Source organism: Heterocephalus glaber, unplaced genomic scaffold (assembly GCF_053883595.1).
Source record: "Heterocephalus glaber isolate CG9 unplaced genomic scaffold, H.glaber_assembly_v1.0 deba00000470, whole genome shotgun sequence".
Classification (NCBI taxonomy): Eukaryota; Metazoa; Chordata; class Mammalia; order Rodentia; family Bathyergidae; genus Heterocephalus; species Heterocephalus glaber.
Window position 1 is genome coordinate 16,698,886 of NW_028258145.1, and position 4,873 is coordinate 16,703,758.

The following is a 4,873-nucleotide window of genomic DNA, read 5'->3' on the forward strand; positions in this document are numbered from 1 at the left end:
TGTGCAGCTGAAAAGAATGTGTATTCTGATTTTGTGGGGTGGAACACTCTGTAAACATCTGTTAAGTCCATTTGTTCAATAGCTTGGCTCAGTTCTAGAATTTCATTGTTAATTTTTTGTCTAGATGATCTATTTGTGATAATGGGGTATTAAGGTCCCCCAATACAACTGTATTAGTGCTTATTTGGTCTTTCATGTCCATTAATATTTGTTTTGTACAGTTGGGGGCATTCATATTTGGTGCATATATATTTAGGATTGTCATCTCTTCCTCTTGGATTGTTCCCTTCACAAGGATGTAATGGCCATCCTTGTCTCTCTTAATTAGTTTTGGTTTGAAATCTGCTTTGTCTGCAAATAAGATTGCTACCCCTACTTTTTTCTGGGTTCCTGTCGCATGGAGAGCCGTTTTCCATCCTTTTACTTTCAGTCTATGAATTTCTTTTTGAGTTAGGTGTGTTTCTTGTATACAGCATATTGCTGGATTTTGCTTCTTAATCCATTCTGTCAGTCTATTTCTTTTCATTGGTGAATTGAGGCCATTAACATTGATAGTTATAATTGATAGATATTGACTCATCCTTGTGATGATGTTTTACTGTTGTTGGCTCTTATTTCTTTTTCCCCCTTTCCCTTTAGTTTCTTACCTTGTCTAGTGGCTTCTCTCTGTTGAGCCTCATGGAGTTGTGACCTTCATTGCCTTTTTTCTAGGATATTGCTTAGAATTGTTTGGAGTGCTGGTTTGGTATTCATGAAATTTCTCAGGTGTTCTTTGTCATGGAAGTATCTAATTTCCCCATCGATTTTGAAAGATAATTTTGCAGGATACAACAGTTTAGTTTGGAAGCCATTTTCCTTTAGGGCTTGAAATACTTCACTCCAGGCTCTCCTTGATTTGAGGGTTTGTGTTGAGAAGTCTGCCGTGATTCTGATGGGCTTTCCTTTATAGGTGATTTGTTTCTTTTCTCTAACTGCATTTAGAATTTTGTTCTTCTGTTGGGTTTCTGGGATCTTGACTATTATATGTCTAGGTGCAGATTTTTTTGATCATGGCTATTTGGAGTTCTACATGCCTCACTTATCTGTGTGTCCAATTCTCCACCTCTGTCTGGGAAGTTTTCTACTATTACTTCTGTGAACAGTTTTTTTTTATGTCAATTGTACTTTCTCTTGTTTTTTCGTAGACTCCTATCAGTCTTATGTTATTCTCCTTTGCATCATCTAGAAGCTGCTGAATTGATTTCTCATAGTCCCTTACTATTTTTAAGAAAACTCTGTTTTCATGGACCTTCACCGCAAATCCTGTCTTCTATATCTGATATTCTATCTTCAGATTCTCTTAATCTGCTCTGCATGCTTTCAATGGAGTTTTTAAGCTCCTGAATATCTGTTTGAATCTGTTTCATGGATTCCATTTCTTTCTTATGTTGGGCAATCATGGTTTCCATTTCCTTCTTATGCTGGGCACTCCTGGCTTCCAGCATGTTTCTGAGCTCATCTTTTTCTTTATCAGTTTCTGTTCTAGAGCCTCTAATCATGTCTTTCACTCTGCTCACCATCTCTGTAGTTATCTGGGAGATTATTTCTGCTTTGAATTTTTCTAGAGCCTCATTCATCTGTTTTGTTACTTACTGTGCTATCAGTTCAGGGTGTCCAGGTGGTTGATTATCAGACTTTTGCACCTCATTTCCCCCAGAAATTGCCTTTTGTCAGGGGGGAAGTCTGGGTTTGTGACTTGCTTAAATGTCTTCTCATTTTTGTTTTTGGTACTGTCCCTGGTTTAGTTCCTGGGTTGATATTATGAAGTTGTTTATTGTAAGTATCTTTGTTGATGTATTTAAAACCCTTATGGAATGATTGCTTCTCAGAGGTGTCTTCCAGATATAGCTGATCTTTAGGTTTTGAATCTCTAATGACTCTGCGGCTATCTCATTTTCATTATACCAGGAAGGAAAACTGATTAGATCAATCACAACACCTTAGCCCAAGTCATACAATCAGCAACACCATAGCATCAAATACCTCTTAGAGAATGACAATTTGTGGTAGTTATTAATCTGTCACCTTTAAAAAATAAAGGGCCTCCTCCAAGGTGTGTCTCTGCTGTCACAATAGACAATGTGGGCAGCAGTGTGCAGTTATAAATCAATGAGTCTCAGTAAGCTAGTCCTAGACCCGTGAGATTCAGGTAGATTTCTGGTTGCAAGTCCCAAGTTGAGCTCCCTGTCCTCCTGCAAGGTTGCACTCTGCAAGTTTCTACTGCAAGTTTCAGCTGCTTTTACCCTGAAGAAAGTCCAGTTTCCAATGGGAGCCGATAATCCCTCCAACTTACCAATCACGGTGGTCTGGTGTGCCTTTATTGCAGAGATTCCCTTCACTTTTCCAGTGGACTTGTTTTCATCCGGGAGCCTGAGACAGGCGCTCTCTCTGTTGTTCACTTCTGGCGCTCAGGACAATGGCTTTTATGTACCCCTGTGCCTCTGCAGTGTGTAACCAAGTAGCTGCACAGCCAAAAGGCCAGAGGCCGGGCGGGGGCGGGGGGTGTTGTTGGAGGTGCCCTGGGTGGCCAAGCGGTCAGCTGGTGGGCCTGCCGGGGCGGGGGGGGGGGCAAGGGGGGTTGTCTTTTTTTTTTTCCCCCAGTACCAGGATCTAACACAAGACCTTGCACTTGCCAGCCAGGCATGGCGCCACTGAGCTACATTCCTAGACCTAGGAGTTTTAAAGATATATTAAGCCTGGGGTTGGGGATTTAGCTCAGTGGTTCTGCCGCCTACCTCACAAGCACAAGGACCCCAGTTTGATCCCCGGTACCAAAAATAAAAATATATATTAAGTCTGTAAATTGGGCCCATGCTTTTTTATACATTCATGCATGTGTGAATGTACAAATTCTCAAATTCCATAGACTTCCAGCCTCGAGGAAACAGCAGTATTAATTGGGTGCCATATCTCTCAACTTCAAAGAAGAGCAGATGGTTGACATTCAAACCTGCCCCACTAATGGGTAACCTGGCAGCCTCTAGGATCACATCCTAGATCACCCATCTTGAGGACACCCCCAGTATCACACTGACACCCCTGGCTGCAGACCATAGTATGTCTCACTCTCATCCACACTCCTTTCTGAGCCTGTGTTTATTTAATTCTGCCTAATAAATTTGCTTATGCTGTGCTCTGACATGTCCTGAAAACCTACTCCGTGGGGAGAAGGTGAGCTGTGGTTCCCATCTCCTCTTTGGGGGAACCACCCCAAACCCTCTCTCTGCCTGTTCAGGTGCTCCACTATCACCTTCCCCCTCAGTTCCGCAATCTCTCCTTGCCCCACTCCCTGCCATTTGAAGTTTGGTGCAAAGGCACAGTTCATTGACATGGCCTCAGAACCATTGGCAGGGCTGATGAGAATGCATGTTTCAGGCCCCACCCATCAGGATTCTCTTTGGATTTCCATGGGTCCTGGGCATATCTACTTTTTGTAGACCCCTTTCTCCATAAAAATATTAAAAATTATATTTTACCACTGCACTGCTGATAAGAACACAATTCAGTTTAGATTATGTTCATTTTTGCCCCCTTCTTATTTTAAAAAAATTAAAATGTTTTCATAGACCCTAAATAGAGCTGTGCCTCTGTGCCTGGTGTGCAGATCAGCCTGGCTACCCGTGAACAGCTGGCCAGGAATAGTTGGAGGATTCACACTGAACAAATAGCAAATTGCTGATCACACCTAGAGGAAGAAAGAGAGCTGTTTTCTGAAATCATCCCAAACATTACAAAACCAGTGTGAGACCCAGGAGGCAGGAGCAGTTGACCTCATCTTCCTCACCCTGAGTTGTGGGGTTTGCTGTTGGGAGGAGAGCTGCCAAGAGGGGAGGTAGAGGCAGAGCAGAAGATGGGAAGGAACCAGACACACATTGGCAATTTCAGGACATGGACAGGGACAGGACTGTAAACACTGTAGGGGGAGTACTCTGTCAAGGACATCTTTCAGGGACACATGAAGGCTTTGGATTCACACCCCGAAGTAATGCACTGTGCACACCTAACCCAACATTTACACAGAATTTTGGGTGAGTGCATCCCAGGTTAATACCCTCAGGTCCACAGCGACTTACTGTCCTCTAAAAAGAGAAGCAATACATCATTATTGTGGGGAGCCTATAGGCTCCCAGCTCCTGGAATCCTGAGTCAGATTGCAATACAAAGCTGCTCTGAGGGTTCACTAGAGGTTATTGGTGCCTGCCAGGACCTGACCTCTATGGGCAGCCCAGTCACCATGGAGAAATGCATTCCTGCATCCGCAACAGGCTTTGAAAGACTCTGACAGCACAGTTGAATGTGTCATTGTGGTTGGTCATCTTGACAATAATCCACATTAATGAGCACGAGTGCAACAGCAGGCAAAGCAGCCTTTTCTTATGGCCCTGGCTCTGGATAGAGGTGCTTCCTGCTTGGAATCCAAGTGTCCTGCAAGCCTGGCAGGGGACATCACAACAGCGGGCCCTGGATGGATTAATTAGTTTATGGGAGTCATTCACCAGCTTCCACTGGTGGAATCTGCTTCTGTGTTAGGCTTTAATTAATTCCAAATCAAAATAACTAGGAAAAAAATACAAAAAACTAAGTCTCTCTAGTCTACCAGTCCGAGAAAGCAAACTAAAAATAAAGCTAATCGTCAAAGCCAAAATTTCAAGTTTCACACACACAGCTAGCTTAGAGTATTATTGCTGAGCTTATCTTAACAAAATCAATTAAGATAGAGAAATAAATGAATATTTAGTTAAAATAATAGTACTTGTCTATTGAATGAAAAGTATATAAATATAAACATGTATATATAAATATTGAATACTTACATATAGTATTTCCATTATAT